At 36.5% G+C, this 13,685-nt stretch overlaps 1 protein-coding gene across 13 annotated transcripts in view; it reads right to left on the bottom strand.

The window, feature by feature from the left end:
* Window positions 1–13,685, bottom strand: part of LOC107714392 (PTB domain-containing engulfment adapter protein 1-like) — a 188,131-nt gene that overhangs the window by 24,992 nt on the left and 149,454 nt on the right. Inside the window, exon 2 of one of the 13 annotated variants that reach the window (XM_016520221.1) lies at window positions 4,012–4,123. The exons of 11 other annotated variants lie outside the window; for them this stretch is intronic. The gene's annotated coding sequence lies outside the window, so the exon portion shown is untranslated. The remainder of the gene's footprint in view (window positions 1–4,011; window positions 4,124–13,685) is intronic. One more of the 13 variants, XM_016520214.1, reaches the window with a different exon arrangement.

Below are 13,685 nucleotides of genomic sequence, written 5' to 3'. Positions count from 1 at the left end.
TTAATTGAGAGTGTTTTTGAAAAACCAAACTCAGTATACACATTATTAGTAATTAATTCTATGTACAGACAAGCAAATGAGCCCATAATAAGAATGCAATGCGTTTAATTCCGTGTTAATTGTTTTCCTCCCATAGCCAACTGTACAGACAACACTTAACGTGGCTTAATGCGTTAAGGCAGTGTTTTTAAAAGACCAAACTCAGTAAACACATAATTAATAAAGCATTCTCTGTACAGACAAGCAAATGAGCCCATAATAAGAACGTAATGTGTTTAACGCGTTAAGCATTTTACCCATAGATAACCGTTATAAGAAAAACGCGTTGCGTTCGCATCCTGGACTCATCTGCTTGTCTGTACATAATTATAATTTACTAATAATGTGTTTAATGAGTTTGGTCTTTTAAAAACACTCTCTAAACGCATTAAGCAACGTTAAGCGTTTTACAATACCCCCTTTGAGACGCAAATGATCGACAGATAATAGGCCTACTGTATCTTGTATTTCAGCAAATGTTGCTTCACTTAGAAATAACGTGATTTTGTCCAGAGTTAGGCTACGCCACACATTTTATTTGTGTAATTAACTTTAAATGGTCTAACAACAAATTGCATTCACTGCAAGCGCAGACTGAGCGCATTCAGAAGAATGCAGAGAAGAAGCCTATTCTAAAAATCTTAAGCTGCTTGGATTCAACTCACTTTATTTTCCTCGTTCGTTTGAAATAAAATTAGGCTATATATAATAATAAATTATAATAATTTGTTTGTGATTTTTATAATTCATGTAGGATATGCTATGATATCATGTGAGTTACAAGCTTGAGCTGTGTGGTTGATGTGTGCGGTTTACAAAGAAATTTAGAAAATATAGAAGATTAGGCCACAACACTGTAAACGTTGAAAAAAACATCATTGAACTAAATTATACACATATGTAAATCACATTTCTTATTAATATACATTTATTAACGATAAAGATTAAAAATAAGAAAGATGCACATTACAAGCCTACATCGATCGTTGTACATGAGAAACTGTGATGAGTCGTGCGTGCAGCAGTAATAACGTAAGATAACAGATACAATTTCAAGCAAAATGATCATATTTATTCAAGCGTTTAACATTTATAAGTTAATTAAATGTCAGTAACGAATTGCACAAATTATAGCGATCAGGAAGAAGGTCCTCTGTCCCAAGCGCGTACAGCCAAAGCCACTAGAAGGCAAGCCTGTAACCATTAGCTGAAAAAGCGCAATGGCTAAATCTAACGCTTCCGGTCTGGCAGTATGTGGGAAAGGAGACCAGAGGCCGTTTTTTTTTTAATGGATGTCAATGGAGGAGAGGCTTCACTACGCTGAATAAACAGCTTTTTAGAGGAAACGGCTTATCATTTAATGAATCGACAGCCTATCTAATAATCTTCAACATGTTTTACACTAAACAATACTTTTGGATGAACTATTTTTTAGAGTGTACCATGAAAAAAATGTCGTTTTATAAGAGAAGTCACTGACTTTTTGCGACAGGTGGGATTCAGCTTACGGCACTTCCCATTCATTCCTATGATATCTATAAACGGGGATTGAGTGTCGTACAACTCTGACTGAAATTCAATGATGTCAAGGCTATAATGTGATTGGTTATTAAGGGACACGTGATCCAAGTTAGCCGTTACGCTTTCTCCAATAGTAAGTAATACAGACCCTCTCATCTCCCCGGGGATTGAGTGTTGTACAACTCTGACTGAAATTCAATGATGTCAAGGCTGTAATGTGATTGGTTATTAAGGGACACGTGATCCAAGTTAGCCGTTACGCTTTCTCCAATAGTAAGTAATACAGACCCTCTCATCTCCCAATTAGGGATGCAACGATTATAGATTTTGTTGGTACAATTATTGTCTGAGGATTAATCACGGTTTTACGATTATGACGATTATTATGCATTCATTCATTTCCCAACATTACTAATGTATAAAATCACATGAACACTCTTTAGATATTAAAGTGTTATTTATTGCTGGCTTTTGAAACAGAAATAACACAGTAACCAACAATACAGCACAAAATAATAATAAACAAAAGACAAACAAAAGTCCATCTCTCCCATTGGAATTAAAAAAAGGTGACCTCTGCTCTGTAAACATCCATGACAGTATTTCTCTTTTGAAAATAACAAATGGAAATAGATCACAAAAGTATTTAATGTTTTCAGTTTATTCTTTACATTTCTTTTGGACCTGGGGTAGAGAATCTGGAAACATGGTGAAAAAAAAAATCTTGTTGGTTTTTACTTATGAATAATACTACAACAGGTAAATAACAAAGCTAATGAAGTAGCCTATTATTAACATACGACTAATATTAACTTTATTTGTCCCACAGGGGAAACTGTTACTAATGATGAAAATAAACTGAAATATTGTAATCAACTGTCATCCATACGTATTCATTTTAATAATCTTTATAATAATTCATATGATTTTACATGTGGCCTGAGAAAATCATGTCTATTATTTTGGTTTGTGAGATCGGAGATCGTGCTGCGCACGTGTACAAACATTCAGGAGGACACAAACTTCTTGAGAATGCTGCCCCGTGACTTTTATTAATAAAATAGATTAAATAGCCTACTGGAGAGACGCAGGTAGGCTAATTCACACCGGCAACTGTCACCTCTCTGTCTCTCTCTCGAATAATTAATTCAAGTAGCTAAATGTTATAATTAATTCGAATAAATGTGATCTTACCGCACTATTTCATCTCTTTCTGATCTGAAGTGGGCAGAATGCGGAGCTAACGAGCTGTAGCTTCGCGTCAGGTGGTTCTTGCCTTAACTTAAGATCGTTCAATGTACAGCTAGCCGTGCATTAGCCTATCCCTTATGTATTCGCTCTTTAGCAGCAGTTTTTTTACAGCAATATTTAAATGACACCCTGGTCATTCTTGGTGTACCCAAAATGGTCCCACACTATCGATAGGCATTTCTCTGTTGGAAATAAAGCTTCGCTGTTTGGTCCCTCTGTCACAGTTAATCTAATGCATGTAGTAGCCTCCGTGCCTCTGATAAGCACGTCATTTTAAGCTGGTGCACCGCTAGTGTAACTTTGTTTTCGTTTTGCGCAAGCTGCAACAGTTCCGTTCCGTGTAACAGAAACACTCAGTTTAGCGGAACCTTTACGATTAATTAACCGTGACGTTTTAAAGCGCGGTTAATCGCGAAACCGGTTAATCGCTGCATCCCTACTCCCAATAGTAAGATAATCTCTGGTACAGCATAGTGGATATTGTATACAACTCCTCATCAATAGTTCTGTACTGCCACCTGTTGGCGCAGTTGTGTAACTTAGAGAACAACCTTTGTTATGTCGAGATCACGAGAAAAATAAGTTGTGATAACGACAAAAACAACTTTTATGTCATGTCGAGATCACAAGAAAAATAAAGTTGTGATCATGAGAAAACAACTTTTAGGTCATGTCGAAATCACGAGAAAATTAATTCATGATAACGAGAAAACAACTCTTATGTTATGTTGTGATAACGAGAAAATTATGTCGTGATCACGAGAAAACAACTCGTTATGTCGAGATCACGAGAAAATTAAGTCATGATCACGAGAAAACAAGGAAAAATAATAATAATGCATGGCCGCTTAGAACTTCCAGTCTACACTCTTCAATAATTTAGGGTTTAAGTTAGTTCACCAGAATTTATTCAGGAAAGCTTTGAAAGGCCAGGGTCTGATGATGTCTCTTGATATGTTTCTATAATGACTCATGCTGCTTCACATAAAAAGAACACTAAAAATGACAAAGGAACAATGAATAAATAATGTAAGAAATTCAGAGCCATTTTGCTGCAAAAACGTTTGAGTGCTTCATAATTAGAAAGTATTTATATATCAAACTATAGGTGAGGAGTCCCATTCTCACAAGGTCCAAAGTTAGCATTTTGCCACAACTAATAATGGCGAGATATAAATGACCAGTTATAAATATTCTTACCTCTTACCTTATTTTTGGGGTGTTTTGTCCTTGCACATGTTGAAAAACAGTGAAGGTGATTTGTTTTCTCTTGCAGCACCTAGTTCCTCTTTTGCTCTGTGAAATTGCATCTCTCAAAAAAAGTACATCCATGGAGTTCAGACTACAGTTCTTACAATTCAATTTAAAACCATTTATTAAATTGCAGTCCCAATTTTTACTTGTATTTGGAACTTGAAAAGTGTTCATTTTGTATCCTGCTTCAGAAATACACAAACACAATGCCCAATGCTTCAGATATATGCTCAGTGCTAGATGAGCTAGAGTGCATATGTTTACACAGATGTATTACTGTAAGGGTCATTTGGACTATTTTTTCCGACATCCCTAGGGTCATTCACCTAAACCAACAAAGCATGGCTTTCTGGAGTAACCACATGATGATCTTTTAAGCAAAAGCCTCAGCTGCACTTCAAGACAGAACATGTGTTTACAACCACCAGTGGATCTTGAGCAGGAAATGTGTGATTCGGTCTCAGTGATACACTTACAAATTGTTGCAGCTGAGAGCTGAGAAAATTGAGCTGACCTGTCTACCCATTCCAACGATAGCTAGCTGGAAATTAAGTCCTCATCCATTCAATTTAAATAGCACACACTCAACACAACATATATGTTTGCTTTGAACTGCTGACACTGATGTGGCTTCTTTCAGAAAAAATTTAGGCTTTTAAAGTCGCCAGTGTGGGGATATGCAACAGGCAGACAGGAGGAGGCAGAGTAAAAAGTACAAAAGTACTATACTTAATTGATTATACTTAAGAAATTATACTTAGATAAATTGATTATATTTAAACTAAAATCAAAATCAATTTATAGATAAAATAAAGATAAAATAAATGTAAACATACCCAAACTCCTGAGTATGTATATATATATATATATATATATATATATGTGTGTGTGTGTGTGTGTGTGTATGTATACATATGTGTGTGAGTGTGTGTGTGTGTATATATATATACACACACACACACACACACACACACACACCTCCGTTCAAACGTTTTGAACGGAAGCAATGATACATTAAATTGCCTGAAGTGACAGTAAAGCCATTTAGAATGTTACAAAAAAATCTATTTGAAATAAATGCTGTTAATTTGAACTTGTTTTTCATCCAAAAAAAAAACAAAAAAAATTTAAAAGATTAAAAAAATTAAGCAGCACAACTGTTTTCAACATTGGTAATAGGAAGAACTATTTCTTGAGCACCAAATCAATGATTTCTGAAGAATCATGTGACACTGAAGACTGGTGTAATGGCTGCTGAAAATTCAGCTTGGCAACCATGGGAATAAATAACATTTTTAAATGTATTCAAATAGAAATATAAAATATATTTCACAAATATACTTTTTTACTGTATTTTTAATCACATAAATGTGATAACATAAAAACTATTATAAAACATATTATATACTTTAAATTTCATAAAAGTATATATTTTTAAATATGTCAGAAAAAAAGGAAACTGACGATTAGAGAATGTTTCCTCTATCCAACATACAGTCTGACAGCCCTCAAAATGTAGCCTCTCATATCCCATGATTACCTCTCTCTGCCTTGCAAGGTCGCATATTGTGGTACATCAGCGAGAGAATCAGAGGCTCCTGCTCTATATCTGTAAAAACTGAATTACAGCCAGCTCACTCTGTCAAAGGCAATGTACCCGCGGCTACAGAGACGATGGATCATGATCAAGTGAACCTAGAGCATCGCAAAACCCACCAATGTGTAACCCTCTCTCTCTCTTACACACACCTCTGTCTAGACCACAGATGGAAATATGCTGCATTTCCGTTTCAAACAGTTAACGCTAATGAGAGAGGAATATAGGATCTGTAAACACTGCACTGAGGAGATCTAATTGCCAATTAGTTAGTTTGCAGTGGAATCATCTGAAGTTACTCTGCAAACATGAGAAGGACCTTTCAACATATGAAACACCATTTTTGATAATCTCTGATCTGATTTATACATCTCTGATTTATCATAAACCATTACTGAAATTTGTGTTACTTTTATACATATTTATGGGTGAAACTGACACTAGTGAATGCAATATCAAATATGTCAAAATTGGAAGTCTGAGTGGTACTAGTGCTGTTACTGACAGTGGAGTTGGCAGATATAGGTCAAAACTTTTGTCATGTTGAAGAAGAGAAGAATGACACATTTCCTATGGGACAAATATGCAGAATATGATTCGACTTCAGATGTCACTGGAACAAACCAAAAAACATAAAATTAAACAATTCTACAACCAAAGTTGTGAACGGCACCACTGCACTGTCCTAGCCACCGTGGACAAGACCACGTAATATTGTGAAACTTTGCATCACTTCAACAAATCAGTAAAAAAAAAAAAACTTCTAATGCTGTTTTTAATGCAAACAAGTAGCTCTAAAACAACGCCACTTGTGACACATGTAAAAGAAAAATCAAACATTGCAGCCGTTGTGTAGACAAACATTGCCAACTACAAACTTGCTCAGTGTTCATCCCAAAGGGTTCCGAAAAAGAAATCACAGGCAAAGAGGATCAGAAGAATCTGGTTCCAAGTGGTCATAAGTAACTCCACACTTTCTCCATTCTGAGAAGAGAAAGTCTAAATGTAGTGCCGAATGAAGACAACAAAACAATGTCCTAAGGAAACTCACAAAGAAAACGATCAATCCTTCACTTAAATATTTAGAAGCAATGTGAAGCTAAATAGCTTTGTCCCTATGTGCATGAAACCTAATAACACAAAGCAGAGAAATCGGGTCTCATCTAAACAAGATCATAATCATCTGTAAGTCAACAAATAATTTGTTTGATAGAAAACAGCATGATTAGAAACCATGGGAGGTAAAGATGCTGTGTGACTACCAGTGTTGGGCAGTATCTAGTAACGTAGTTACTGTAATAATATTATTTTTTGCAGTAACTAGTAGTGTAACTAATTACTAATAAGATTTCAGTAATAATATTAGTTACCATCCATAAAACAGCTTAGTTACTTAGTTACTTTTGATGCCTCAACCCCGCTGATTTAAAATCCAACAATCAAATAATTCCTAGATTTATTTTCATAATTTTCACGACTCGCACATGAATGTGATGTCCCCAGTGCAGCAGAATATGGAATATGGAAAAGCTTACATTCAGCAGATAGAAATATTGCATTATATTGATTTTGTCAGTAAAAAAGATGATCTGAACACTGTTGTGTAAGTTGTGGCTTTACTTTACTCTGGCATTACATCCCACCACATCCCTCCGATCAGCATCTGGTACATTATATTACTATAATTAAAAATCTTTTTGCAAAATTAAACAGTTTCTTACAAACTTATGTGATTTGATAAAATACATAATGAAATATAATCGTATATGGGATTACTGTTGCCAGGAAGTAATAAGTAAAGTAACAATATTACTTTTGAAAGGAGTAACTAGTAATGAGTAATATATTACATTCTTAATGTACCACCGGTACAATGCGCAGATGCGCAGACGAGCTCTATTCATAAAAGCACTGAGACGTGGCGACATCAAAACGAGTAAACACACCAAACTAACAAAACATTTTAAAGACACCCAGATCAAATGAAAGAGTTCAAGCAGGTAAGTTTCATTTTAATTTTTAATATTTAGATCAGTGTTTCACATACATTGATTTAGTTGTGGCGGCCCGCCACAATATCAAAACTGACCGCCACAAATAGATTTTCCAAAAGGCTTTGACTACGTTGAATAAACATGAGCACTGCACGTGTCAAAGTCGAAACCTCCAAAATTATGGATGTCATTTTCATTTCATCTTGCCTGTAATGCCTGAGCAGCGTTTGTGAGCTGAGCGCTGCTTTGTGTATAGCCATTACTGGGGAAACCTATGTTTGTTGAATTTTACAAAAGAATACATTTCCTCAAACGGTATAGAAATTTATTTTCTTTTGAGAGGGAGGCACCATGCAGGGCCGTCTTGATCTTTTGAACATGTATCCATGAGTCTGGATTTCTTGGTTTTACTGCTTGGTCATGTTGCTCTGCATTATTTATTTGTACAGAGGGAATAGTTCCAAGTGCCTTACATTGGTTACCTATGATTTATTCACACAGCTTTATATTGGTTTAGAGGCGGATATGTGCATTTCCATCTGCTGGGTCTGACTTATACTACTGTTTTGATTAACTGTTCATGGACCCAGGAGTATTAGAATCATATGCCGCTCAGGAGAAGAAAATCTAATGACTAATCCACTCTGAGTGCTGAATTAAGAAATCAGTTCCTGCTAATAACCTACAGATCTCAGGGATATTGTTTCAATAATGGATTTTAAAGACCACAATTTCTTGTAAAGAATTATATTTTTACAGCGTTAAAATATGAAGTATTCGGTAGCATTAGAACAAATGGGGTTTTTACATCTCACTCTATGCCCCAAAGCGAGACAGTATTTCCTCAGCAACTCCTGTCAGGCTGCCAGAGATCTTCACTGATGTTCTTGCAATGCACCAACATGCTTTATGTTCACTGCTGAAATCAAAACAGGGACGATAATAGGCGAGCACCAGCCAATGAGCTGTCTGTTTGCGCATTAGTTCTGCCCACTACCAGAGAGCCCGGCAGTTCTTAAAAGCTGAAGAATTCCAAAGGAACGCAGTTATTTTGACAGGAAAATACAACAAAGAACATCGTTTACATGTAGCGCGTCAATTCTCTCTCTCTCTCTCTGCGTGTGTGTGAGACAAAGTGTCGCCGAGTCGTGCGCCTTCACACTTGAGTTTACGGTACGTCAAATACAGGTGCGCTGCGCATATTATGCTGCGCGGTTAATTCAATATTTTAATTTGAATGTCGGATTGAAATGAACACAAATTTTTGCAAAATGTTTTGCTTTGGTACCGAAATTGGTACCGAGAACCGTGGATTTTCACTGGTATTGGTTACCGAATACTGAAATTTTGGTACCATGACAACACTACACTGGTGACTACCACAAGCTACAGTCAAAAAGTACATTACCAAAAAGAACACAAAAGATTTCATCAGCTAATTAAGCGTCAGATAGGATTTCATGGTCTTGAGAGCAACGCAGGCACCTCTTTGGAGAAAAAAATTCCATATATTTTTTTCCCGTAAATGATTCACAACTCTCTGTAGCCTTAGTCAGCAAGAAATGCCACAGTAGGCTACTCCAAAACTCAAGGCCAAGCACTGTATGCAAACAGGAAATGGGATTTGCTGATGATGATTCTGTTAAAACACTTGAAGGCAGTCAACATTCCTATTTAGACTGCATTTGAATGCTTTTTTGTTTCCACACACTTAAATCCTTAGAATATTTTCCAAGAGTTGCACCAATTCAATTTCTTTGTACATTTAGGTATAAAAATGCCAATTACAGCAAACCTAGTCTTAAATTTAGCATTCACCCCAAATATTAAGTTAAAAAACACTGTGTACATGCTGTGAGAACCCAGAGGAATGTGAAAAAGCCATTTTGACTTCCTGCCCACAGAAACCCAACATTCCTCCCACATCTGGTGAAACCATACACAGTCACCTCAAATGTAGAAAAACTTCCAGGCAGGGGGCAGAACGTTTTGGAGACAGGAAACCGAATGGCCTTCAGCATTATCAATATCAAATACAATAGAAGTTAGCTGAGACGTGACCTTAAGTTATTCTACTTCAAAAAAATACCAGTAGAGAATCAGCGTTGTTATTAGTGAAGATTAGTGTTAAGGTCAACCACAGTCCTAAATATAAAATATGTGCATCTTAAAGATCATTAGGTCAGGTCAGTATAAATGCAAGACCACTGGGATGAAGACAAGCAAGTGAAATTGTCAGCAACACAAAAAGGAGTTTCTGTGCAAATCATTCACAAGTCCCTTCTTGAACGGAGAATGGTTTGCAAATGATTTGCACAGAAAATCATTTTGCTGCAGGCCTGCTGAGCGCACCTTTAAAGGTATGTATGAAAAAGAAAGTCAAGGAGGTGCAAAAACCGAAAGGAGTGAAGGCTGAGAGTATGAAATATGACACAGGTGCTGTCCTGAGGACTGTTCCAGAGAGATTGATCTTTCTGCTGTCATCAGCAAAAAAGACCCACAAGATATGACAAGCATTTTGTCTTCATTTGCTTCCCATGAAATAGTTTGAGGGCTGCGCATACAGAATGTTCAAGAGCCTTTTTAATACTACTTGAAGATGTCAGCACATCAAAATTTCTATACTTACGGAGGGGAGGGAAATGTGAGTGACATTTAGGACAGTAGGAAATTGTCCTTCAGCACTTTTCAATGGACAAGGCTTCCTGCAAACACTAAAAGGAAACTAATGGATTTAGTGAATGATGGACTCGCCACATGCTTCTTTTAAAAGCAGTGATGTGAAGACATGCCAAACTTGCACCAACGCATGGAAAACAGGGTTAAAGACATGGGCAAAGGCTTTGTTGTTAGAATCCTCCATAATTTTACTAAGTCTTAAATGGAAAACATGTTCTTCTTCTAACAGCATTCTAACTCTAAAGGGATGCTGGCCGAGGTAAAGCCCTTTAACCCTAAAAGTACTCTAAGCCACATTTCCACCACAGTCTCAATGCCAATGTTCTGCCATGGGCAGATAAGAGCCTCAAAACCAGCCACAGAGACCGCAACAGAATGAATTTTGGGAGCTGTTGGATACAAGCTTCCAAGAACCAGACACAACCTTTCCATCTATTAAACCAGTTACAAATGCTTGTTAAAACTGAGGTCAGCAGAGCCAAACAACCATCCTCCACTGAGCAACCTTAGGGAGCACAAAACAGACGATTCTGACTGTAAACAGTTTCAAAGATTCAGCCTGAGAAGGAAACAAATCAGCCTGAACCTTAATATTCCAAGAGGCCCAACTCCATTATTGTTCTTTTAAAGCCAAAGCTAATAAGTCTAGAGTGCTGAGAAAGAGGGAGGATAGAAACAGAGGTAGGGGCTACATTACTGCCTGACCCAGTTAGAATAATTGATTTCATGTGTCAACTGAGTCAAGTTAAGTTGAGCCGTAATTCCAAGGAAGCAGAATGGAATTAATCAGGCTTCAACCCTGAACTGCAGACAGGGAGTCCTCTGGATGAAAATTCCACAGGCACAAAAAAACATTCATGTTATCGATTCCACTGTACTTAAATTTCAGTATTTCAACTAGGTGAGTTTATTAAAACCTGCATGAAAAAGGGAATTCTTTCAGTATAAATAAATTGTATATAGCATAATGAACACCAAAAACAGATTGTATTTTCCAACCATAAAGAATGATCAACCTCCATTGTCTGCATGGTAAATGCTGATTATTCTTTCTTAGAATTTAGAATTGATTACATTAAAAATAATAAATAAATCTGACGGGGCACTTCAATTGACCCTTATGACTGGTTTTTTGGTCCTGGTTTTGTGGTCACATATGTATATATATAAACACACACATACATGTATAAAGTTTGTGTTTACATAATATATGTGTGTGTGTGTAATATATAATAATACGTACAGATTTTTCAGTCCAGCACCTGCCCGCTCCCACAAAAATATATTATCTTGTCCTACTACCGCCCGCAACATTCATGTTTTGTCCCGCTCCCGCCAGCAAAAGCCCACATAAAAGTAGCCTAAAGATTTTTTTCAGTGTATCCATGAAATTTACATGAAATAATAAGTTTCGTGTCACCTAGCCACAACAAAATAAACGCTCCCGATAAAATATTTGTTATTAAAGCATCAACATTCACAGACCACTGTTATTTTTAACAGAAAAGCAAGCATAGGCTTGGCATGGCAGAATGCGAGCAAAGAGCGCTCCCTTTATAATCACTAAAAAGCTGACATCTCAGTTCATCGCGATCTCACAAAGCTCTGTTATAACAATGAATATGCACAATGTCTACACTTTGTGTGTTATAATGAGAGAATTTGTGAGCACGTAAATTTCAGCACTGCACAAGAACGCAGGCGTTTTGAGTGGTGAGTGGATTCTAACATAAACACCTCTGATTGGCCATTGTGTTCCAGAAATCAACAGATACGTCTGCGCTGGGCTACATTGCTCAACGCTGCAAACACGTGTTATAAATAGAACCTCTGCCTATGCTTGCGCCTGTTAATCATTTTTATTTTATATTAGTAGTTCTTGTTACTTTTGTGCAATAAATGAATAACAATTTATTTGTTTTTAAATATTTTGTTTAGATATTTCTATTTTACGGGAGTCCCACAAATCTTTTTATTCGCCCGCATCCCACACACACACACACACATGTGTCTACCCGCCCGCACCCATAGCATTATCGAGTGCAAGTCTATACACACATATACATGTATATATTTAAGAAATATATGTAATATATATTTATATATATGGGGAAGTCGTGGCCTAATGGTTAGAGAGTCGGACTCGTAACCCAAAGGTTGCGGGTTCGAGTCTCGTACCGGCAGGGATTGTAGGTGGGGGGAGTGAATGTACAGCGCTCTCTCCCACCTTCAATACCACGACTGAGGTGCCCTTGAGCAAGGCACCGAACCCCCAACTGCTCCCCGGGCGCCGCAGCATAAATGGCTGCCCACTGCTCCGGGTGTGTGTTCACGGTGTGTGTGTGTTCACTGCTGTGTGTGTGCACTTTGGATGGGTTAAATGCAGAGCACTAATTCCAAGTATGGGTCACCATACTTGGCCACATGTCACGTCACTATATAATTAGTCAAATCGCGATTAATCGCATTGAAAAAATGTACTGTGTATATATAAATACACACACATACGTATATATTTAAGAAATAAATGTAATATATATATTTATATTTATACATAACATAAATCATATATAATTATGAATATATATACACAAATATTTCCTACATTTACACGTGTGTGTATTTATAAAGACATATAAATATACACTGTACTAGGGATGTCAACGATGATCGATTAATTGTCGATAAGAGATGCAATCGATTAAAGCTATCGTGGTCGATTAAGTCGTTTAATTTTCCACAGTTACGTTTGGGATCATTTTATTTTAAATGCCATAATGTCAGTTGAAAACATTGCAATTGTGTTTTAAAATACAACAACCAGCACCACGAAACCATTTACAGAGGCGCATTCAGCGGTCCCCGTGACGGGATAGGAAACAGTCAACCAAGTAAAATTATCTCAAATGAGTTCTCTTCATTTTATCAAATGATCATAATCACATCTATTCATTTTACAATCCTGCTACTAGCATTTTATTCAGACTAAATCCCCTTTAAATCGGGTGAGAAAGCGGTTTTTTTTTTAAAGTAACTTTTGCACATCCTGTCATGCCTGGCTGCATAGACGCATTTTGCAGCATTAAGGTTAACGATTAATCGATTAATTGATCGTTAATTTAAACGACGATCGATCATGGAAATGATCGAAAATTGACATCCATAGTCAGAACCTTCAGAGGTACATTCATGTAATTCATTAATTAATATATTCATTTGTATAATTCCCTTATCACTCTTTTAAATAACATGACCTGGTCATATTTCACCCTAAATTTAAGAGAGAAATAAAGTAGTAAGAAATTACATTATGCATTAGGAAAAAATTGTTTTTTTTTGTACCACATTCG

This window comes from Sinocyclocheilus rhinocerous, unplaced genomic scaffold (assembly GCF_001515625.1).
Source record: "Sinocyclocheilus rhinocerous isolate Xijiao unplaced genomic scaffold, SAMN03320098_v1.1 scaffold449, whole genome shotgun sequence".
In the NCBI taxonomy this organism is placed as follows: domain Eukaryota; kingdom Metazoa; phylum Chordata; class Actinopteri; order Cypriniformes; family Cyprinidae; genus Sinocyclocheilus; species Sinocyclocheilus rhinocerous.
This window is presented reverse-complemented; position numbering and strand designations above follow the sequence as displayed.